General features: G+C 37.6%; 1 pseudogene; it reads right to left on the reverse strand.

Annotated features, from left to right (window-relative positions):
* Nucleotides 1–589: 589 nt before the first annotated feature.
* Nucleotides 590–1,163, reverse strand: LOC150015248 (small ribosomal subunit protein eS7 pseudogene; annotated as a pseudogene).
* Between the last annotated feature and the right edge of the window lie 10,139 nt (nt 1,164–11,302).

Raw genomic sequence — 11,302 nt, forward strand, 5'->3', positions numbered from 1 at the left:
ATACAACTGAAAACATACAATTATAAAGGACTGAGGGAAATTGTAGTCCAGCCATCTTACTATATACGAGAGGAAATTAAGCCAAGGAGAGGTGAAGTGACTTGCGTAAGGTGATACAGTAAGGTAATTCCAGACCTGGATTTAGAACCCAGGTCTTCTGACTCCTTACCTGGGGCTCTTTTGCTGTTCTATCTATTATCTTTGAAAAGGTATTAATAATATCCAATATTTACTTAGTGATTACTGTATAGTCCAGAGGTAATTATTAGCTCTTTACATTTGACTCATTTCATTCTCACAACAAACTTATGAAATTACTAGCCCATTTTACAAATAAAGAAACTAAGGCACAGAGAAGGTAAGTCACTTGTGTAAGTTCAATGCTAGAATTAGATCTTAAACTAGGAATTTTGGCAAAAGGTGCTATGGATAGATGAATGTTTCTTTTCTTCTTCTTTATCTAAACAAAACTAAGATATAATTGATAAATAACATTAGCTTCAGGTGTACAACATTGTTATATATACAAATATTGAAATGGTCAGCATAATAAGTCTAGATAGTTCATATAATTATTTACAACTGAAACTTAGAATTCAAAATTAACGTACTTGCCTGTGAGCTTCTTAGAGACACCAGAAAAAGTTTCAACCTTGTGTTCCACATTGTTCTGCTGGGCTTTATCCAAATGAACCTTTATGGGCCGGCCGGCTATCATCCAGTTTCATGTGGATTCTCTTGCCCACAGTTTCAATTGGGAAAACTGAGTCCTTCAGGATCATATTGTACATGGCTGTCAGAGTGCAGCTCCTGGGATGCTTTTTTATTTTTATTTGTTTTAATGGCTTTTCTGAGTTGACTTAGGAAGAATTTTCCTTGGAGCAACAAAGACAACATGCTTCCCACTGAACTTTTTCTCTAATTCGTGTACTAGACTGACTTGGATTTTCTGGAAAGATTTCAGTTGAGGATCAAGAACAAGGATTATAATAGCTTTTTGATTGCTACCAACTTCATTATCCTTGGCTGCTATTATATTTAGCTTTTGTGCCTGGGTTTTGAGATCCAAGTTCATCTCCAGCTGGAGGAGAGCCTGGAAGGTGCCAGACTCTTAACTGGTCTGGCTTCTCACTATTGGGCTTCATGATCTTCATGCTTAAACCGAACACGGTCTTCTACTCAGTCAGCGCCAGCCTGGAAAGAGGCCGAGGTCTTGCAAGAGCTCATCAAATCTCTCTAAGCAACTTTCAAGTATACAATACAGTATTGTTAACTATAGTCCTCATGTTACATGTAACATCCCTGGGACTTATTTATTTAATAACTGGAAGTTTGTACCTTTTAACCCCTTCATCCACGTTGCCCACCCTTCTCTCCTCAACTCTGACAATCTGTTCTCTGTATGTATGAGCTTGTTTTTTATCCTCCACATGTAAGTGAGATAATATGGCATTTGTCTTTTTCTGTCTGACTTATTTCACTTAATGTAATGCCCTGAGGGTCAACTCAGGTTGTTGCAACTGGCAGGATTTTCTTCTTTTTATGGCTGAAGGATATTCCTGTGTGTGTGTGTGTGTGTGTGTGTGTGTGTGTATTTCACATTTTCTATTCACCCATCAATGGGTGAATAGAAATTCAGATTATTTCTATATCTTGGCTATTGTGACTAATGTTGCAATAAAAATGAGGGTACAGATATCTTTTCCAGTTAGTGTTTTCATTTCCTTTGAATAAATACCCACAAGTAGAATTGCTGGGTCATTTGGTAGTTTTATTTTAATTTTTTGAGGAACTTCCATACTGTTTTTATGGTGGCTGCACCAATTTACATTACCAGCAACAGTCACAAAGATTCCCTTTTCTCCTCATCCTCCTCAACATCTGCTATTTCTTTTCTTTTTGATAACAGCCATTCTGACAGGTGTGAGGTGATACCTCATTGTGGTTTTTTTGATTTGTATTTCCCTGATGTTTGGTGATGGTAAGCACTGTTTCATATGTCTGTTGACCATCTGTATGTCTTTTTTGGAAACATTCCTATTCAGGTCCTCTGCCCATTTTTAAATATTGGGTTTATTTTTTTCTGCTGAAATGTATGAATTCTTATATATTTTAGATACTAACTCCTTATCAAACATATGATTTGCAAAACATTTTCTCCTGTTCAGTAGGTTGCCTTTTCACCTTGTTGATGGTTTCCTTTGCTGTTCAGAAGCTTTTGAGTTTGATGAGGTCCTGCTTGCTTATTTTTGCTTTTGTTGCTTTTGCTTTTGGTGTCAAATCCAAAAGATCATTGCCAATACTGATGTTAAGGAGCTTACTGCCTATGTTTTCTCCTAGGAGTTTTATGATTTCAGGTCTTATGTTCAGGTCTTTAATTCGTTTTGAGTTAATTTTTGTGTATGGTGTAAGATAGTTGTTTTCCTTCCTTCCTTCCTTCCTTCCTTCCTTCCTTCCTTCCTTCCTTCCTTCCTTCCTTCTTTCCTTCCTTCCTTCCTTCCTTCCGTCCTTCCTTCCTTCCTTCCTTCCTTCCTTCCTTCCTTCCTTCCTTTTCTCCTCTTTTTTTCTCCATCCTCCCTCCCTCCCCCTCCCTCTATCCCTTTCTCCTCCCCTCCTCTCCCCTTCCCTCCTCTCCCCTCCTCTTCTCTTCTCTCCTCTTTTCTTTCCTGACAAAAACTTAATTGTTTCCATTTGGTCCACAGCTTGAGAGAGGGCTCCAGGGATAAAAAGCTGCCTAGTGGCAGCTGGGAGTGACTAAGGCAGAAGCCAGACATTAGATGGCTGCAGAGGGGTCCCTCAAAGACTGCTGGGCTCGGGAGGCCCCTAGTCACGCTTGAGGGTAAACTTTGGAAGAGAGAGTTGCCCCACCAGCCTGGGGCTGGTCAGCTCACAGATGTTAGTCAAGTGGGTGCCAATCTTCTTGTAAGTTTCACCTGCTCATCTAGGAAGTAAGTGGCTTTCCAGGAAGAGATGGGGGTTTGTGTTGGCAGAAGTAGGGCATGGAGATCCAAAAAGGCATGCTTCAGATTCTTCTCCAGGACCATGGAAGCTTCCATGAGGTCCGGGGTTTTACCCCACTTGCTCTGAAAGGCCTTCTGCACATCCTAGAAGAGGGTGCAGCTCCTGTGCTGGTTTTGCGTCTTCAAGAGACACTGGGTTCCCTGGCACTACTTGACCAAGTCACAGACAAAGTGGCCAGTGCCCTCCAGAACAGTGCAGTGGCAGTAGAAGCCCAGAGAGAGGTAGGTGTAGGAGGCCTGCAGACGCGGGTGAACCAGGCAGTTGATTCTGTGGCAGTGGGTGGAGCAAGGGGTACTTCGAACCTTCACCTCTGTAGAATATAACTGTCAAATCTGGGAGCTTATGGTTGGTTGGCAATAAGGAGGTAACCACAGAAAAATAACAGTGTTGGCTATACCTGGAGGTTGAGAATGACTGAGAAGGTGGGGACCTAGTGGTCAGAAACCATTCAGCTGTAAACAAGTCACGAAAGTCAATGTGAGTGGAACTCAGCAGGGCGCATAAAAAGAGACTGACCTGGAACATTTTTTTAAAGCTATGCAGTTTATTTCCTGTGAAAATGAAAATAATTTGCTGTAATCAATGATAACATTCATTTTTCTACATCATGTTTAAAAGCTTTTATTTTAAAAGACTTTCAGGATTTTTATGTCTGATGCTTTCCTTATTTTAGTTTGGCATTTCTTCTTTTTATTCTCAGTTGTGTAGAATGTTCAACAGAGCTTAGCAAATGTGACTAAAGCCTGGCATAGATTATTTCTTCAAGGGGATAACATTCTTATTAACATGTATCAAAATCTCCTGTACTTTATATCTTATTTTGCAGTTAAAATATTTTTCTATTTGGAAATTTTCTTGTCTTTGGACTACAATTAATAAAACACACAAGAAACTTAGTAATACTTAATTATTTTAGATTTTAGATTTAGAAAAATAAATTTATTACAACTGATTTATTTGTTACTATCTTGATAAAAATAATTATGGAAGAATTATAATAAAATTTCTGCTGCATTCTAATTATTTGCCTACAGGGCAGACTGAACACATTAAAATCTTTTGTTTCATTTGTTAATTTTTTTAGATATTTGAAATACAACTTTATTTTGATTCTAAATGAAAAGGAATGGGGCACATGATTTTTAAAATTTGCGTTTTAGCTATTTAAAAAACACCTTAAATAATGTAAAAATTGATTGAAATGAAAAATGGGTCAAACTGAAGCCCACCATCTATACTTAATAAAAGCATTTGTAAAAAAGAAAATACAGGCTTTAAGAATCCAATTGGAGACTCTAAAAAAATGAAGCCAAAGTTTTAGCAGAGCCACAAAAGAAACTTCACTACATGTAAGTCTGTTTAAAATGGTCACCATGGAAATATAGAAATCTGTTCTAATGATGTTCTCCTTACATTATATATAAAACACTTCTTAAGAATTTCTTCTAGATTCTATTGCACTATTTGGTGCTGTTGGTAATTATATTAGTCAACACATATAATTAACCATCACAGTAATGTTTTCAATAATGAAAAAATTATCCTCCATGGGAGAATACATTTGATTTTTAGAAATATAAAGAAACAAGTCTCATGAAACAGCAACCAAGCTATTCTTGGTCAAAGACTAAAAGCATGACCACAGTGTAATGTGACTAATTTTTTCATGATGGGAAGAAACCCCAAACTGGCCCTTAGGGTGCCATTGGTCATGTTTGTGAGATAATGTGTAAAGGCAGGTAAGATTCAAGTTACAGAAGCTAGAATGGGAAAGCTAATGAGCTTGAATGTAATTTTTAGTTCTATGGGGGATCCTGTAAAGATTTTTGAGTGGTGGGATGACATATATAGCAAAGAATGGAGGGGAAATGAAAAATATTTGGGAAACCAAATCAGGTATTTTTTTGAGATTGAGGACATTATATTCTTGAATTATACTTACATAATTAACCATTTTAGGAACAGAAAGTGATTGACATAATTTATCAGTGAACTTATATCTCATTCTTTCAAATTAAAAATAATTTTCCTTAACGGAGAGTATGAAAATGGGTGAGAGCAAATTGAGGAAGTATTAATTGTTGATTATCAGTGTGCTATTAGATCATTAATTGGTCTAATGGATTTAATTGCTGATTAAATCTTTATACTTTAAAAATTCTTTAAAAGTGATATAAGAGCCTTTTATGGGGTTCCATATATATCTTCTTTGTACTCTCTGCATCTTCTATAATGCCTAACATTTAGAAATAACATTTCATCAGGGTACATCTGATAAGTGGTCATTTACCCTTATGTGTCTCTTTTCCTATTTGAGGGTACCAACACTCATTAGGTCAAAGCAGAAATTTTGAGTTCCTCCAGATATTTTTCTTTCCTATGCCATCTACATTAAATATGTAAGCAAGCCCTCTGTTACCACAATATCATTACCTAATTTTAGGTTCTCATGAACTACCTATAAACTTCAACAATCTTCTTGATTTTTTAAATATAGTCTTAATCCCTATAATACATTTATTTGTTCATTTATATTTTAATCCTGCAAATATTTACCAAATGGCTTCTAAAACAGGCACTGTATTGGGCTCTGGGTATACAATAATGAACAAAGTAGACATGATCTCTGATTTTTATGGATATAATTTATTAAGAAGGTGGGTATAAACCTACATATGAGTATGAATTGTAAGTAGTGCTATGAAGAAAAAGAATATCAGTATGAGAATGACACTGTAGACAAATTAATCTTTCTAAAGATGAAATCTGATCAGGTCTAGAATCTACGCTACTCCAGTTATCTGCAGGCTCATGTCAGGCTCCTTAAAGGTACTCACAAGGAACCACAGTGTATACCCTAATGTCTACCACAACACCAAACTCACAGAGGCTCAGTTTGTTAGAAGAATGAATGACAAAACTTAAAAATGATTTTAGACAACCCTGCATTTACTTATATTAATAAAGTTTGTTAGTTTTGAAACAGATTGCCAAAGGCTTCATTAAAAGGGAAAAAATAGCTTTCATCAGTTTTGAGCTCAGATTGCATTTAGAACTACTGTTTTTTTTTTTTTTGTTCTTGAAACACTGCCAGAATTTTAACTGAAATATCAGAAATGTGCTATTACTATAATGTGAAAAATGTTGCTTTTTTGTGTGTGTGGCAGGAGAAGTCTATGGTAAGCATAGTGAAAAACAGGTTGACATTTGGTCATTATTTCTTATCAAGGGTGTTTTACTTGTAATGCTGTTTGACAGCTATATTCTAGGTCTGACAGCATTGAACCAGTGTAATTCCCACTGAACTGCTCTAAATAGGCAGTATTGCAATCAGTTTAACAACCCCTGGAGGCAATAAAATCTCTCCTTTGAACGAATACTCAAGGGGAGGAAATCTAAGATTTATAAAGGGCAGCAAGTATTCAAGAAAGGGGCAAAGTTTATGTGTGAGCCTGTAATTGATGTTTCCTTTGTTGCAAAAGAAAGCTTGAGGATGCTTTAAGAATTAATCTTTAACAAGGTCTAATCTGCACTAACAAGTGTGTTCAGAGGAGTGAAAGAGATACGTGGTTCTGAGAGTTAAGTTCCTTCTAGTCAACTAAGAAAATTTGGAGGGGTCATAAAAGTAAGAAAAGGACATTAAAATTAAACCAGAAGTCTTTACCCACGTCTCTTTGGTGTCTGTGCCAGAGGGTTACCATCACTACAGACGGTATTGATTAGGCTTTATGACTGGCTCGCAGTTCAAACTTGCTTAATGCATAGGTACTTGGAGGGAGAAAATTTCAGTCAGATATAGTATCGTCCTCGTTCTAAATGAACTTGGCAGTTCTACTGCTGCTAGGAGTAATTTAAACACACATTTAGCAGGGTTTAAATCAAGACAGTCCTAACTTTAATTCTCTGCTTCTATCACTGTTAGCATCCCTGGGGGTTTTATACCCATGTTCACAGTTTTCTCATCTGTAAAATGGGGCTGATAGTTCTTAGTAACTGGGGAGGTTTGAAAGTCTGCAGCTGAAGAAGAGCCCCAAATTCAGTGTGGGCCACAGAGTAAGATCTGACCTGACAGATGTCTTCCTATGTTCTAAGCAACTGCGAGCTTCAAGCTGCTAGATCCTCTCAGTAATAATCATGAGATTGGTACAATAGTTTCATAGAGAGGATGCTCTGAGGGTGGGGGGTATTAGGAGAAATCAGTTAGGGTACACAACACAATTAGTTTGTTGCTTCTCGATCTTGGACGCAGTAGCTAGGGTCCAGTTGCCAGTTGTGTCTGCCCAAGGAGCTTGGGCATTCTTGGCCCAGACGGTGGTAGGGACAGGTCCTACCATCAAAACTTCAGACACTTATTTCCACCAGACACTTATCACCATCAAACACTTATTTCCAACTCTCTGCTTTTATATGTGACCATTTTAAATATATGATTGTATATATATGTGTCCGGGCTTATTACTGATTCTTCCAGCCCTAATTGTTCTTATCTCACCATTTACATCACTGTTGTTGGCTGCAACGTCTGTAACACTAAATGGACTAGGCAAGGTAGACCTCCCATGCTTTCTTTATATAAAGTGTTCCTTCTGCCCAGGACTCTAACCTTTCATCATCCATTTAACTTATTAAGTTCTCTTAGTCTTTGGGGCCTCAGCTTAAATACTATGTCTCCAGCAAGCTTGATTCCTCAAGAGTTGAGAGGTTTCGCCCTGTGTGCTCTTATAATATCCTAATGCCCTTCCATAGCTTTTATTCTGCATTGTCATTGTGGTAAATGTTTCCACTGTTCCTTTATTTCTGAGCATAGAAGATCACAACTTCTGTCCTTGTTGAAGTTGGCGTGGCCATGTGGTTTGATTTGGCTGATGATTTGTGAGCAGATGTGCATAGGTTGTTCTGTGCTCCAGTCCCTCCCACTTTTTCTCTGCTGCGGCAATGCTGCAAGCATGTGCTGGTAATGGCAGTGCAATGGTGAATCAGCGTATGGAGGAGGGCAGTGGTTATAGAGAATCACAGTGTGAGATACATACATTTGTTGCCTTTTGGTCACTGAGTGTTTTAGGGCTGTTGGTTACTGCAAGGTATCTTTAAGGATACAGTCATTGCTGGGCCAACATTCTGCTTCCTCACCTGTCTATATGTCTTAGTGCAGGAAGTAACTGTCTTGTTCATCATTCTATCCCCAGAGCCTTGTTACAGGACTGCCTGACATATGGTAGGCAACTAATAAATCATTCATGGAATGAAATAATGATACTATATGAAGGAAGGGTCTATCTGAAGATTTAATTTTCACACTAGCCAAACCTTTGGCATGGTTCTGACATAAGGTAAAGTGATAAAGGAATATTATTTGAGAGGAAAAATAATGATCATAGTTCCATATCTTAAGCTTTAGAAAATAATTTCTTTATGAAAAAAGATATTTTATTATTGAGGAGAACTATGTATAGAAAAGAAAATACATATTTCTCTTTAATATTTTTGGATATTAACCCCCTATCAGAAATATTGTTTGCAAATATCTTCTCCCATTTGGTGTTTGGTTGGTTGCCATATACTTCTTTTTATTTATGGATAAATAACAACAGTGAAATATGCCAGGAATTGGAGGAAGAGACCTATGACATGAGGTCACATTGAAACAAGTTTTACTAGGTATTCATTCATTCATTCAACATTGTATTCTAACTGACCTGTGTGTACTATGGTGGGTGGAAGAATATGATCTTATACTTCTCCTTGAAGAGCTCACAGTCAAGTAGAGGATAAATAGAGACCAAGCTAAGTAGAACACAATGGAATAAGTGCTCTTGGGAAAGAGTCTAGAGGAAGCCTAGATTACTTCTGCATCGGGGGATGATAAATTTACAGAAATGACATTTTAGTTGGGCCTTTTCACTATTTAAATTCACCTTTCATCTCTAGTGACCATTCTCTGTGTTTGTTTTCATGATCCCACTTGGGTTCTTTGACCGAACCCAAGTCTTTCCAGCTTGTTTATTCAGTTAGGACCAGTTAGGACCTGTTCCTTCAAACCTCTCAAGATTTCACTCGCAGATCTCTCTTTTTTGAACTTATCTTTTTCCCTGCATAGACCTCTGTGGACCACCACTTTGGCCACTCTCTTGCTGTTATCCTTTACTCCTTTACTATTCTTTTGTGCATTCTATAGTGCCCACCTGGAAAATTTCACCTTGTATCAAATCCATGTGGCCTTCTCCATGCTTTTATTTAGTATGTTAGAGAAAATCATAGACAGATGAGGGATATCAAAAAGCATCATTTCCAGCTTTAACTTGGACCTCAACATTTCTCAGTTATCCATTTATGTTTCCCTACTGAATGTTCCAATCCCCTCTAATGCTATTTCAAACCTTCTCCTATATTCTAATATTCTCAGACCTACCCCCTTCTACCACATGTTCAGCAGATGACTTTGTCTATTACTTTTCAGAGGAAATACAAACCATCATGTAGGTACTTCTTTAACTTCCTGCAACCAAACACAAAAAATTACTGATGACTCCAGCCTTCCTTTTCTCCTTCTATTCTATTAAAATGAAAGAGTTGGGCTTATGTGTATACTAGGCTAATAACTTGGGTATGGTTTTACATGACAGGTTGTGAGATGAAGAGGGGATATGTTTGTACAATAAGAAAATAGCCTAAGCCCTGGCTGGTGGCTCAGTTGGTTGGAGCATTTTCCTATACACTAAAAATGCTGTGGGTTCAATCCCCAGTTGGAGCTTGTATGGGAAGCAACTGATTGATGGTTCTCTGTCACATCAATGTTTCTCTTTCACATCAGTGTTTCTCACATCGATGTTTCTCTCTCACATCAATGTTTCTCTCTCTCTCTCTCTCTCTCTCTCTCTTGCCCTTCCTTTCAATAAACGTATCTTATGGTGAGGATTTTACAAAAGGGGCCCAACAAAGAATCCTGAGAAACAGCATTATTTAAGAGAGAGGGAGAGAGGGAGGAAGAACTCACTTGAAGGACTTACAAGGAGCAGTCAGGTAGGGAGTAGGAAACACAATTAAGTGTGAGGTTAAGGGAGCCAAAGGAAAACTGCATTCCACATAAGGGAGAATCAACATCCAATCTCTAAAACCTTGGAGAAGTCAGGTAAGATAAAAACAAAGGTCCATCTTTTGAACTTAGCAACAAATGAGCTCTTAGGAACCTTGATAAGAAAGCTTCAATGGAGAGACAAGGAAGCAGCCAGACTGGAGTGGGTTGAGAAATGAATGAATGTCAAGTGAGCAACTGGAGATTCCAATGATAGATTTCAATTTAAGAAATTCAGCTCTAAAGGAGAGGGATAAACAGGAGGGAAACTGGAGAGTTATGGGGTAGAGAAAAGCTATTTGTCTAGATGATAGAGACAGTATATTTAAATGTCTAGGGAAAAAAATAAATAGAAGAGGAGAGGTTAAAAACCAAGTAAAAGAGAATGGGACACTTTTAAATTATTTATTTATTTATTTATTGAGTATATTTTATTGATTATGTTGTTACAGTATCGCAATATTTTCCCCCTTTGCTCCCCTCTGCCCAGTACCCCGCTTCCCACCAGCAATCCCACCCCCCTTAGTTCATGGGTCATGCATATAAGTTCTTTGGCTACACCCTTTCCGATATTATTCATAATTCCCTATGTCTATTTTGTACCAACCAATTATGCTTCTTAATCCCTGCACCATTTCCCCATTTCTACCCCTTCCCCCTCCCAGCTGATAACCCTCCAAATGATGCCCATACCTAAGATTCTGTTTCTATTCTGGTTTGCTTAGTTGGATTTTGTTTTTATTTTTTAGATTCAGTTAATAGTTGTGAGTTTGTGGTCATTTTAATGTTCATAATTTTGATCTTATTTTTCTTAAAGAAGTCCCTTTGACATTTCATATACTACTAACTTGGTGATGGTGAGCTCCTTTAGCTTTACCTTGTCTGGGAAGCATTTCATCTGCCCTTCCATTCTAAATGATAGCTTTGCTGGATAGAGTAATCTTGGTTGTAAGTCCTTGCTTTTCATCACCTTGAATACTTCTTGCCAGTCTCTTCTTGCCTGAAAAGTGTCTTTTGAGAAATCAACTGAGAGTCTTATAGGCACCCCTTTGTAGGGAACACTCTGCTTTTCTCTTGCTCCTTCCCTTCACCATTGGTTTTGTGTGGATTTTCCTTTGTTTTATTTAGCATAGCTTTCACTTCTTCCCTTATGCATTTTTCATACTTAAGCATATCTATCAAGTCTGTGAGCATCATTATCACCAGTGT

Source organism: Furipterus horrens, unplaced genomic scaffold (genome assembly GCF_987537825.1).
Source record: "Furipterus horrens unplaced genomic scaffold, mFurHor1.1.pri manual_scaffold_3, whole genome shotgun sequence".
NCBI lineage: Eukaryota > Metazoa > Chordata > Mammalia > Chiroptera > Furipteridae > Furipterus > Furipterus horrens.